Genomic DNA, 14,228 nt, shown 5'->3' on the forward strand with positions numbered 1-14,228 from the left:
ACGCAAGTTACAATAATTCTTTTGCCACGAATATGATGTTTCTCATTATTTTATTGTGACAGATCACACAGTTAACAACGGGTTTTCCAGTGATCCTCAATCTGCTGGTGCTCAGAAACGGCATATATAAGTGTAGGCTTGAAATGAATGCCAATATGGCGCCTCACAACTTTGTGCTGAAGGGAGATGGCACACATGTGACGTAGGTGGCGTTGTGCCATCTCATTGGCCAACGCTCAGACGCACGCTCAGAATATCTGACATGCTAGATATTGCTCTGCACGTTCGGAAAGGCTCCCAAACGTGTTATTCCACGCTATGACGTCAGAAACTCGGCACTCTCAACGCTCAACGTTCGGACCGTGCTGTCGAACGTTAAGCCGTCGGCACACGGACTGTGCTGTCGAACGTTAACGTTGAGCGTGCCAAGTTCAGAGTGCTGCTGAACGCTCAGGAACGACGCGACTTGTGCACGCGGTACGTGGGACCCAATGTGGTATACGCGATCGCAACGCACTCCAGCAGCAGTTGAGGGACGTTTCTAGTTCGTAAATCACATTGTTTACTCAACGGGCGTCCGTAAAATTCCCACGTTACCTCTATTAGAACGCACATTTCCTCCATCGTCCACGAAAAGAAAGTACCATGTCCAATCAATAAGGACACAGACTTATAAAAGTTCCATTACAAACAGTGCGGTACAAATTTGGAATACTTATCCGCATAAGATAAACATTATTTCATGATTCCCACATTTTAGTGAAACCCCAAGGCCAGTCTTACTTGATCACTGTTCCTACCCAGTAGCAGGATCTTTGCACCATGTGAATTACGAAGAGTAAAAGAAAAAGGAGCAAAATATCTTTATACAAGTAGCGCAAGCTATCCTGTAGATTAAGCTAATCGAACAAAGTCACCCCTCAGAAAAAGGTGAACTTATATTTACATAACATGAACTATTATAGTATATACTTATATTAAATTAATAATGAAGTATCAGAACCTAATAAAAACGCTAATGTTAGGAAAAAAATTTGGAAGTGTTATGATGTGAACCACCACCCCATCAAAGAACTCAATACAGAACAGCAGTGCAACTCATTACGCTAAACCAACACCACACCTGGTGCATCTGCTATTATTACGTTATACCTTGCTGAAAATCTTAATCGTAGATAAGTTACTAATTGAAATTTAATTGTAACAAATTGTACCAAGAAAAATGCGTTTTGGGTGGATCTTCAGTGTGTCGCTGCCTTAAAATAGCCTATTCTCATAATACGCAGGTTACAATAATTCCTTTTCCACAAATATGATGTTTCTCATTATTCTATTGGAACGAATCACACAATTAACAACGGGTTTTCCAGTGATTCCCAAATTTCTGGTGCTCAGAAACGGCACATTTACATATGGGCTTGAAATGAATGCCAATATGGCGCCTCACAACTCTATGCTGAAGGGAGACGGCGTGCTTGTGACGTAGGTGGTGTTGTGCCATCTCATTGGTCAACGCTCAGACGCACGCTCAGAATATCTGACATGCCAGATATTGCTCTGCACGTTCGGAAAGACTCCCGAATATGCTGTTTCACGCTATGACGTCAGAAACTCGGCACGCTCAACGCTCAACGTTCGGATGCACGGTCCGTGTGCCGACGGCTTTAACGTTGAGCGTGGAAAGTTCAACGTGCTGCTGAACGCTCAGGAACGATGCGACTTGTGCATACGGTACGTGGGCCCCAACGTGGTATACGAGATCGCAACGCACTCCAGCGACAGTTGAGGGATGTTTCTAGTTCGTAAATCACACTGTTTATTCAACGGGAGCGCATAAAATTCCCACGTTAGCTATATTAAAACGCACATTTCTTCCATCGTCCACGAAAAGGAAAGTACCATGTCCAATCAATAAGGACACAGGCTTATAAAAGTTCCATTACAAACAGTGTGTTACAAATTTGGAATACTTCTCTGCATCAGATAAACATTATTTCATTATTCCCACATTTTAGTAAAACTCTAAGGTCAGTCTTACTTGATCACTGTTCCTACCCAGTAGCAGAATCTTTGCAACAAGTGAATTACGAAGAGTAAAAGAAGAAGGAGCAAAATATCTTTATACAAGTAGCGCAAGCTGTCTTTTAGATTAAGCCAATCGAACGAAGTCACCCCTCAAAAAAGGTGAACTTGTATTTACATAACATCAAATATTATAGTCTATACTTACATTAAACTAATAATGAAGTATCAGAACCTAATAAAAACGCGAATGTTAGGAAAAAAAATTGGTTGTGTCAGGACGCGAACCACCGCCCCAACAAAAAAAAACTAATTATACGTCAATGACGCTATTCATTACGCTTTTTTTTACAAGTTAAATGAAAGTGAAAATAAAAAATAAAAATTCGTATTCCAAGCGGATTTTTTTTTTTTTGGGGGGGGGGGACAGGAAGGCAGGGTAAACAAACAATCTTTATTCGTACAATTGTACTATCTTAGGGATAAGAAAAGGATCGAGACAGCAAAAACAAAGCAAAAACAATTTGGAAACCAGAAAATCAACGTAAAGGCCGCCCTTTTTTTTGTGTAACATGAATAAAGTAAATGACAATCCTAGTCGCGGGCGGGAGTGAAAATGAAGTTATCATCTGCATCACAATCCCTGCAGCACACGGTGTCGCATCATAAATCTGGCAGACAGCCATATAATCGTGACCATTTCTGCCTTTGTGGGCGGCATGTATTTCTCCTGCGTCGACCAGGTAGGGGCCAGTTTTCTTCTCAGTGTGCTGTATGCCAATATAACTGAACCGCGCAGTATTGTCTCTAGTCGTTCTGCTGCAGGAGTCTTCTCAGTTCTGGGACACCCCAGCTGTCGGGCGGATTGTGAAAGACACTTCCTGAAAAATTGGAAAAGTAAGTCCTGTATTTCGTATGACTCCGTATGAGCTCGTGTTGTTCTTGTAAATACATCCAATAATCCATCACGGACTTAATATCGTACGAATACAAATATTTCGTCGCATGTCCAGCGATCCAATTGACCGCATACGTCTTTTGTTTGGGAAAAAAGGTCTTGTCCGGTAGAAAAAGTACATCCGATGTGATTTCTGTGTAGTTAGTGCGCCGAAGGAAGGCCAATATTCGACGCGTCAGCATCCAGACGTCCCTCGCTGCGCCACACACTAAACCATGTTCTTACGTTGCTAACAGGCCACAGCTTGTGCAAAGAGGAGAATCGACCATATGAATTGTATGTAATCGACTCCTGGTCACAAGTTTACGGTTTATATGAATGTACCACATCGATCTCGCTGCTGTTGACAGTAATGGAGTATGCACTGCACACCAAATGTGGTTCCACGTTCTCGACGGGTATTTGAATTCCATTACGTTGCGGGCATGGTGATCCATCAAGCACCTATAGATCTCCCGAGTCGTGGGTATTCTCGTCGAAGGTACTTTCAGACGACCATAACTGTAATCAACAAGAAATGAGGCAATGTGTGCAAGAGAAGGCGAAATATTGCCCACCGCAATAGGGGGTTCGTACGAAGGCGGAACAAGTACTTCTATCAGAGCTGACGTTATGGTGTGCTTTCGTTGTTGCCAATTTCGTATCATCGCTCGCATGTAAAGCGCCAGAGCTTTGTTTCGCACGTTTGTGAGGTTGAGGCCACCGTTCCGGAATTGTAGCGTTAACGTGTCATATGTGATCTTAAATAACATCCCAGTACTAACATAGTAACCAAAGGCAGCCATGAGGCGGTCTGCAATACCCTTCCGTATTGGTAGGATCTGCGCTAAATGGGTCAGTCGTGACGCTATGTGAACGTTAGTGAATGCCACACGCTGGATCATGTCAAAGGCTCTCAGTGAGTTGTTTCGTATCGCCAGACGAACATTTTGCAGAAGCCGCCGAGAACTCGCCGCCGCTGACCGCCGTAGTGAACGGGTAAATGTGATCCCCAGACATCTCAGCGATTCCACCGTCTGAAACGGTCCCGGTATGTCTTCCAGACCCCGTCCAATGTGCATAATTTTGGATTTCGTCATGTTAATGACACTGCCTGCTGCCGTCCCGTAAGAGTCTAGATGTTCAACAGCCTGACGCACTTCATGACCTGATCTGACAAGAAGGATCAGGTCGTCCGCATATGCGCGACAAACGAAAGAGTTCTCATTAAGCGCTATCCCAGTAAGTGAGCGCCTCATAACACACATCAGCGGCTCAAGCGCTATCGCAAACAGCATCATGGAGAGTGGGCACCCTTGTCGGACGGAGCTGTTAATAGGAACCGAGCCCGCTTCCCGACCGTTTACAATCACCTTCGATGTAGCCCCTCGCATTAGCCTCATAATGATGGAGATGAAAACAGGTGGAATCTCCATTCGGCTCATGACTGACGCCAAGAAGTCATGGTTTATCCTGTCGAACGCACGATCGAAGTCCACAGATATCATCGCTGCTCGCATTTTACACGTTTCCGCAAGGGCGATAACGTCACGGTATTCACTTAACGCCGAGGAGATGTTGCTTCGCACCCCTAGGCAAGCCTGATCAGGGGATATTGTCCTGGATATCGCCAGCTTGAGACGAGACGCTAGTAGCCGTGCAAAAATTTTATAATCGGTGTTTAGCATAGTGAGAGGCCGATATTGATTAACACTGCGACTCCCCGCCATCTTCGGGATGGGAAGAAGAAAGCCCGTCACAAAATCCGATGGTAGGCACATGTTCGGACTCATCGCCTCATTGTACATCGACACCAACTGTGGCATCATCATGTCCACGAATTCTCGATAAAACTGTAGCGTAATCCCATCTGGCCCCGGTGATTTATGGGCCGCTCCTTTTGTGAGTGCCACCTTTATATCGTCTTCTGTGAGTGGCTCCATAAGCGCTGCCTTATCCGCCTCTGTCAGTGTCGTTTGCAGATGTTGCAGTATCTCTTCCCCTACCTGACGGTCCGTCGGTGTACCGGCATAGAGATGGCGGAAATGCTCTAAAAATTCATTTGCAATGTCCTGTTGTGTTGTCAGTTGACGGCCATCTAAACCGTGGAGCACTGTTACCAATGCCCGGCGGTAACGTTTATGTTCCCGCGACACATGGTGCATCGAGGTACGTTCCCCAGTGATGGTGTCAAGACATCTTGCCCGTATTGGGATGCCACCCAGTCGTCATCGCGTGATCGATAGGATTTGTGCCTTGACACGATGAACTTCCGCATAATGTTCTGCAGACGGCACCTGGAAGGACAGCTCACGAAGCATGGTGTAATAATAATCAAGAGTGTCTCTCTGCCATCTCGTCTTATCCCGACCATACTGTATTAGAGCTCTTCTTATTGCCGGCTTAGTGCACTCGAGCCACCATTGAAGCACGGAGGTATACGTTGGTAGACGGCGTTGACATGTGGCCCATACCTCCTCGACTCTCTGACGACATTCGGGGTCCGTCAAAAGGGACGAATTGAGCTTCCATGTCCCGCGGCTTCTCCACACACTTTGCCTAGGGAGTGACATGGTACAAATGTAAGCCAGATGATCAGTAAATGCCGCAGGCCATCGTTCCACGTCGACCACCTTATCCTGTAGGCCAACCGAAACATATATTCGATCGAGTCGGCTCGCCGAGTGACTGGTAAAAAAGTATATCCCTCACGGTTCCTATGAATCATGTCCCAGGTGTCGCTCAACTCCAGATCCCGGCATAGCACATGCAATTCACGACAGGTATTGTAATGTGGTGTCTGGTCTTTTTGGGCTAAAACACAATTGAAGTCACCACCTATAATGAAATGATCGAATCTGCCGGTAAATAAGGGCACAATCTCTTCCGAATAATATCTCGCACGCGCCCGTCTGTTGTCTGTGCCGGAAGGGGCATAAACATTGAGAATGGGAATTCCATTAACAGTTATCGCCAGTCCTCGTGCCGAAGGTAGATAAGCCAGGTCTCGGACCGGAATCCCGTCCCGGACCAATATCGCCGTTCCACTGTTGTTGTTCGAGTGCGGCGAGGTGTAGGAGATGTATCCATGTACTTCCTGGAACTCAGGAATGTTAATTTCCTGCACCATCAGTATATCCACATCCGACGCGTATATCATGTCCCTAAACAACTGCTGTTTCACCGGCGATCTAATGGTATATACACTCCTGGAAATGGAAAAAAGAACACATTGACACCGGTGTGTCAGACCCACCATACTTGCTCCGGACACTGCGAGAGGGGTGTACAAGCAATGATCACACGCACGGCACAGCGGACACACCAGGAACCGCGGTGTTGGCCGTCGAATGGCGCTAGCTGCGCAGCATTTGTGCACCGCCGCCGTCAGTGTCAGCCAGTTTGCCGTGGCATACGGAGTTCCATCGCAGTCTTTAACACTGGTAGCATGCCGCGACAGCGTGGACGTGAACCGTATGTGCAGTTGACGGACTTTGAGCGAGGGCGTATAGTGGGCATGCGGGAGGCCGGGTGGACGTACCGCCGAATTGCTCAACACGTGGGGCGTGAGGTCTCCACAGTACGTCGATGTTGTCGCCAGTGGTCGGCGGAAGGTGCACGTGCCCGTCGACCAGGGACCGGACCGCAGCGACGCACGGATGCACGCCAAGACCGTAGGATCCTACGCAGTGCCGTAGGGGACCGCACCGCCACTTCTCAGCAAATTAGGGACACTGTTGCTCCTGGGGTATCGGCGAGGACCATTCGCAACCGTCTCCAGAAGCTGGGCTACGGTCCCGCACACCGTTAGGCCGTCTTCCGCTCACGCCCCAACATCGTGCAGCCCGCCTCCAGTGGTGTCGCGAAAGGCGTGAATGGAGGGACGAATGGAGACGTGTCGTCTTCAGCGATGAGAGTCGCTTCTGCCTTGGTGCCAATGATGGTCGTATGCGTGTTTGGCGCCGTGCAGGTGAGCGCCACAATCAGGACTGCATACGACCGCGGCACACAGGGCCAACACCCGGCATCATGGTGTGGGGAGCGATCTCCTACACTGGCCGTACACCACTGGTGATAGTCGAGGGGACACTGAATAGTGCACGGTACATCCAAACCGTCATCGAACCCATCGTTCTACCATTCCTAGACCGGCAAGGGAACTTGCTGGTCCAACAGGACAATGCACGTCCGCATGTATCCCGTGCCACCCAACGTGCTCTAGAAGGTGTAGGTCAACTACCCTGGCCAGCAAGATCTCCGGATCTGTCCCCCATTGAGCATGTTTGGGACTGGATGAAGCGTCGTCTCACGCGGTCTGCACGTCCAGCACGAACGCTGGTCCAACTGAGGCGCCAGGTGGAAATGGCATGGCAAGCCGTTCCACAGGACTACATCCAGCATCTCTACGATCGTCTCCATTAGAGAATAGCAGCCTGCATTGCTGCGAAAGGTGGATATACACCGTACTAGTGCCGACATTGTGCATGCTCTGTTGCCTGTGTCTATGTGCCTGTGGTTCTGTCAGTGTGATCATGTGATGTATCTGACCCCAGGAATGTGTCAATAAAGTTTCCCCTTCCTAGGACAATGAATTCACGGTGTTCTTATTTCAATTTCCAGGAGTGTACATTCACTGTCCCTATTCTGTATGCCTGGGGTCGAGTAGCTGTCATCTCCACATGATGTTAAAATGACAAAGTTTCACCGTGTCGATAGTCCCTTTGCACATCCGCCGAGGGTCGCCCGAGGAACGTGTCCCTGCGGCATTAGGTTTCTTGGGATGCGGACGGATGCAAGGCCCCACCAATAGAATGGTCCGCATCGGTGATTTCGTCGTCCTGCTCATACCAGCTGATACTATTGGTGTGCTCCAAATTTTCCTGTGCGGCATTGATGTGTGACATCTGTTGTTCTTTTGCAGCTGTAGACTCCACCGCCGAAGGGGTAGCAGGCCCCTGAGCGGATGCGTCGTCTGAACGATATGACATCATTTCACTGTCCGAATTCATATGATCTGCGACATCCGAGGCTTGTGGTTCCATGTCACACAGGTCCATAGTGTTAGACCCATCTGGGCTCCCTAGAAGAGAAGGGAGCGTCTCCGCAGAGTTTAGTCGGCGCTTGTTGCGGCGCTTTGGCGAGCGTTGTTTGCGGGCCCTAACGTCGGCCTCTGGTGTTGGCGAATCTTGCATCTCCTGCGTTCCCGCCGCCGCCACAATGCCCTGGGGCCGTTCCACTTCAGCTTCCATGCCTATTGTGATGCTCTCATCCTCTTTCTGCGCCACCTGTATTGTCTGAGATTGGAGGTTGGTCAGAGCCATTCCTTCTTCAGTGGCGTCCGAAGGCGCCTCAATCAACTGCGGCGTCGGTTCGATGGTGCGCTCCGACCTCGGCGTCACCTCCCCGCGAAGTGCCGTCACGTAAGTCATCGGCAGTGACGTTGGTGTAGTCGGATTCTGGAAGTCTCCGCTGGGGAGTTGCACGAGTCTCCTCTGCATACACGCTGATCGAAGATGTCCTTCACCACCACACCCGGAGCATGTCCGGGGCTGTCCATCATAGATGACAATAGCTCTACAGCCGCCGATGTTTATGTACGATGGCACATGTTTCGTAAGGGCAATTCGCACCTGTCGGACACCATTGAGCACTGGATACGTGCTAAAACTTGCCCAACGTTCGGCCGTATGACTAATAACTCTGTCATATGGCTGGAGTGATTCAGTGACCAATGATTCGGGTACCTCGAAAGGCAGCTCGAAGATTCGAATCGTACGCACGCCCAGGACCGAATGAACGACTAAAACTTCGCCAATATGACCATCGGAGTGTCGGAACTGGAATCCTCGTTTGGCGGCTTCAATGATCCTATCACATGCTGCGTCGTCAATCATCTTTACGTAAAGAGTGCTGCTCACGATTGATAAATGAATTCCAATAATCTCCGTGTAATTAAGATGCACTTCGTCCCTCAAGAAACGTTCGATTTCGAAAGCCTTCGGTCTTGCATACTCGTTACAGAACGTGAACTGTATCGTGGTTTTTCGGAAATTGTGTGCCATTGCGTTCGATTCAAACAGTAACACACGCGAGTGACGACGGTGTAAACACCGCTTCTTCCGCGAACGTTCGCAGCCGAGACGTAAACAAGTCCGAGCTGCTCCGCGGCGAAAGGCGGACTGTCGCTAAACCAACAACACGCCTTTCGAATCGAATGATAGTATCTTAGCGCTTGTTAAAAACCTTAATCGTAGATATGTTACTAAATGAAATTTAATTATAACAAATTGTGCCAAGAACAATGTGTTTTGGGTGGATCTTCAGTGTGTCGCTGCCTTCAAATAGCCTACTGTCATTATACGCAAGATACAGTAATTCTTTTGCCACGAATATGATGTTTCTCATTATTTTTTTGGAACGAATCACACAGTTAACAACGGGTTTTGCAGTGATTCTCAATTTTTCTGGTGCTCGGAATGGCATATACAGGCTGTTACAAAAAGGTACGGCCAAACTTTCAGGAAACATTTCTCACACACAAATAAAGAAAAGATGTTATGTGGACATGTGTCCGGAAACGCTTAATTTCCATGTTAGAGCTCATTTTAGTTTCGTCAGTATGTACTGTACTTCCTCGATTCACCGCCATGACTTCATATGGGATACTCTACCTGTGCTGCTAGAACATGTGCCTTTACAAGTACGACATAACATGTGGTTCATGCACGATGGAGCTCCTGCACATTTCAGTCGAAGTGTTCGTACGCTTCCCAACAACAGTTTCGGTGAGCGATGGATTGGTAGAGGCGGACTTGTTCCATGGCCTCCGCGCTCTCTTGACCTAAACCCTCTTGACTTTCATTTATGGGGGCATTTGAAAGCTCTTGTCTACGCAACCCCGGTACCAAATGTAGAGACTCTTCGTGCTCGTATTGTGGATGGCTGTGATACAATACGCCATTCTCCAGGACTGCATCACCGCATCAGGGATTCCATGCGACGGAGGGTGGATGCATGTATCCTCGCTAACGGAGGACATTTTGAACATTTCCTGTAACAGAGTGTTTGAAGTCACGCTGGTAAGTACTGTTGCTGTGTGTTTCCATTCCATGAATAATGTGATTTGAAGAGAAGTAATAAAATGAGCTCTAACATGGAAAGTAAGCGTTTCCGGACACATGTCCACATAAGATATTTTCTTTCTTTGTGTGTAAGAAATGTTTCCTGAAAGTTTGGCCGTACCTTTTTGTAACACCCTGTATACATATAGGCTTGAAATGAATGCCGATAGCCCGCATCTCGTGGTCGTGCGGTAGCGTTCTCGCTTCCCACGCCCGGGTTCCCGGGTTCGATTCCCGGCGGGGTCAGGGATTTTCTCTGCCTCGTGATGGCTGGGTGTTGTGTGCTGTCCTTAGGTTAGTTAGGTTTAAGTAGTTCTAAGTTCTAGGGGACTGATGACCATAGATGTTAAGTCCCATAGTGCTCAGAGCCATTTGAACCATTTGAATGCCAATATGGCGCCTCACAAGTCTGTATTGAAGGGCGACGGCGTGCTTGTGACGTAGGTGGCGTTGTGCCATCTCATTGGTCAACGGTCAGACGCACGCTCAGAATATCTGACACGCCAGATATTGCTCTGCACGTTCGGAAAGACTCCCGAGCGTGCTATTCCACGCTGTGACGTCAGAAACTCGGCACGCTCAGCGTTCGGATGCACGGTCCGTGTGCCGACGGCTTAACGGTCATACGGACAGAAGAGGTTCCGAGGTTGAGTCGCGTCGCGAGCTGAGATCTACCGCGTCATTCGCGAAACGCCGGACTACACCAGCAGACCGCGAGCTATCGGCCAGGCAGCCCGCGCGGGTGGACTGGCGCCACCTCCGTGGCACTCCCAGAGCGCGGTCCGCGGCGGAAAGAATACTGGTGACGCGCAGCACCTGGAGTGGGTCGCGGCGGAGGCGGCGCCGCCCACGCAGCGGCTGCGCGCTGCCAGCCCGCAGCCCGCGGCCGGCGCCGCCAGTCGCCAGCCGCTCGCACTGGTCGCTGTCGCCCCGCGCCGCTCGTAAGTAAGCTCGCCTCGCAGCTTGGCCTTGCCGTGCGCTCGCGCCGACGCCGCAGTCACTAGGCCGACCTCCCGCCGACCGGGAAGCGCCCAGCGTCGCTAGTAGCAGAAGCACCCGTTATAGTTACCTGTCTAACTTTCCTGACGAGATATCGGCTGTTAGATCCCGGGGCGGCCTTACGCGTATATTTTGCTGCCTCGTTCTACACTGCCGGAGCAGTGATCGGTGAACACTTAAGTGAATTGTGAACGTTACCTAAAACATCAGTTACTTAAATATTTATTACGAATACATTCTATTTTAAATGCGAACATTTTAGGTTAGGCTTTACTTTGACTGTTATTGACGTTAAATGACACAAGTTTACTATTTCCAGTCACTGTTTATTTATCTTCACGACGCGTTTCAAAGGTTTAAACCTCCATCATCAGGTGGATTTACATTTGTTAGTATGACGTGTGTGTGTGTGTGTGTGTGTGTGTGTGTGTGTGTGTGTGTGTGTTTTGTGTTACGATTTTTTGGAGAAATTTATGGCACTGTCTAGTGAAGAAACAAAACACTATTTCAGAAAATGGTTTTGGGTTTCTATTGACAAAAAATTAGACGTATATTTAACGGCAGAAATAAAATAAGTAAAATAGACTACGACTGGACGTACTCTATTTTACTTATTTTTTCCCGTTAGATATACGTTTAGTTTTTTGTCAAGAGAAACCCAAAACCATGACCGGCAGGAGTGGACGGGCAGTTCTAGGCGGTGCAGTCTGGAACCGAGCGACAGCTACGGTCACAGGTTCGAATCCTACCTCGGGCATGGATGTGTGTGATGTCCTTAGGTTAGTTAGGTTTAATTAGTTCTAAGTTCTAGGCGACTGATGACGTCAGAAGTTAAGTCGCATAGTGCTCAGAGCCATTTGAACCAAAACCATGTTCCGAAATGGTGTTTCGTTTCTCCAGTAGACAGTGTCATAAGTTCCTCCAAAAAATCGTAACACAGCACACACACACGCGTCATACTAATGAATGTAAATCCATCTGATGATGGAAGTTTAAACATTCGAAACGCGGCTTGGATATAAATAAACAGTGACTGGTAACAGTAAACTTGTTTCGTTTAATACTATATTTACATCCATATCCGTGCTATCCGAACCATTATTAAGTACGTAGCAGCGGCTACTTCTCCTTGTAACTTACTAGTATTAAGGTTGATTTCCGTTTCGTGGAAGGAAAGACTGTTTAAATGCTTCTGTGAACGCTGTTGTTAGTCTCCTCCTGTCTTCGCGGTCACTAGGGGAACATTTCATAGGGAATTTCAGTGTATTTCTAGGATCCTCACAATGTACTAGTTACATTTTCTAAATAGATTTCCGCTGGATAGTAGATGTCTGTCTTCGAGCGTCACCCAGCTAAGATTTTTCAGCTCTCCCGTGAGTCCAAAAAACTTGTCACCATTCGTATCGTCCTTCCTTGTATACGTTCAATATCCCTGTTAGTTCTATTGGCATAGGCCCTACACTCTCGAGCATTATAATACGATTAGGGGGAAGAGTGTTTTATAAGCAATCTCATTGGTAGACTTCATGTATTTTCCCGCTACCCTGCGAATGAATCGAATTTTTCAAACTGCTGTGCTACCACCGAGCCTATGTAATTAATCCCTTCATATCGCTAAAAATTGGTACACCGAAATATTTATACGAGTTACCAGATTCCAATTTTCACTTGTGGGCATTTCAGTCATAGAACACAACGATTTTTCTTTTTGTGAAGTGCACAGTCTTACATTATTGAACATTTAAAGCAATTTGCCAATATTTGCGCCACTTTGAAATCCCTTCAAGGTCTGACTGGATATTTATGCAGCTTTTCTTAGACAGTACTTTATTACTGATAACTGCATCATCTGCAAAAGTCTGAGGTTACTACTAATACTTCCGAATGCCCCTCCAGTATCTTATATTAATAAACGGTTCGAAAGTTTCGTAAAGAGTTCATTTAACTGTAACACTGCAATAAATTTTTGTAGCGTTTGTACTGCTTTCAGTGTAAGAGGAAGTAGCGATTATTGTTGGATAGATTGTAGTAAGTATTGCCACAAAACATCTGCGCCCGGTTACCGCCGAGCTTCTTAGTTGCTGACAAGAGATCCTTACAATGGTAGCAAAACCTCATAGCTGTGTGAGACCTAACATTTTGACAACGTAAACGTAGCAATGATGAAAAACACTGATACTCCTCGTTTGTTTTCTTTATTTGGCCTTCAGCAGCTAACGACTGTTTAGCCAGCTAAAAGGCAAACAAATGGCATATAATACAAACAAAAATTGATGACATATTATATAAGGACACAGATACAAGTTTAACAAAGGTCTTTAGAAACCTGCTGTTGATAGACCTATATGTAAGATATGTTACAACAATTTTTTTAATTTAGAAGAAAATATGGAACAACAATATAACAATATTAAGAACGGTGTTCTGACACAAATATCAATAAAAATAGAAGTATAGGTTTGTTAAATCTGTGTTTGACACGCTGTGTAAAATTTTACGTTATTTTGACAGACTTATTTGTCGTAGCACCACAAATTTAAGAAATAGAACTAAAAGAATAGGAACAATAGAAAAACAAATGTTCAGTGTCTAAATTGAAAGAACTACATCCATAAATTACTCAACGAAAGTAGAATGGCGGCACTCGTAGGTAACTACTTTCAGACGACTGATAGTGGCCTTAAAGGACAAGAGTTTCCAATGTTATTGGATACTGTACTAGCGGATTAAGAGAATATGGACCGGAAAATGCAGCCGGAATTTGAACTTGGACCGCTTGTACGACGTTGCCGGAGTACCTCACTACCTGAAGATCGCCTTGCTTCTTCTCTTTCCCGCCCTCGCCGTTAATTACGAGAGCTTGTCTCGGGGCTGCGGTAAGCGGAGTCTCCGCTTGAAAGTCAGTGTGAGTTTCTAATCTAACTTTATCCTAAACAGTTAAATAACACAATAAGCTATATGTAACACGCGCTAAAATCAGATAATCCACCTGGTGAAACTCACCCTCCCCGACATATGCGCACAGTTGAGTCGAGTCATAATTGATGTTCTCATTGTAGTTAATTTCCTTGGCTGATAAGCATTTCTGGACTACATGTCTCTTCCTAACTCAGTTGCAACAAGAATAACATAAAATCGCTTCAGCGCAG

At 46.8% G+C, this 14,228-nt stretch overlaps 1 protein-coding gene across 2 annotated transcripts in view; it reads left to right on the forward strand.

The window, feature by feature from the left end:
- The window catches only part of LOC124723042, a 318,102-nt gene that overhangs the window by 155,106 nt on the left and 148,768 nt on the right, over positions 1 to 14,228 (forward strand). The window contains exon 1 of one of the 2 annotated variants that reach the window (XR_007006485.1): positions 10,963 to 11,021. The exons of the other annotated variant lie outside the window; for it this stretch is intronic. The gene's annotated coding sequence lies outside the window, so the exon portion shown is untranslated. Of the gene's footprint in view, positions 1 to 10,962; positions 11,022 to 14,228 lie in introns of those variants that run through there. 2 annotated transcript variants of the gene reach the window in all.

Source organism: Schistocerca piceifrons, chromosome X (genome assembly GCF_021461385.2).
Source record: "Schistocerca piceifrons isolate TAMUIC-IGC-003096 chromosome X, iqSchPice1.1, whole genome shotgun sequence".
NCBI classification, from domain to species: Eukaryota; Metazoa; Arthropoda; class Insecta; order Orthoptera; family Acrididae; genus Schistocerca; species Schistocerca piceifrons.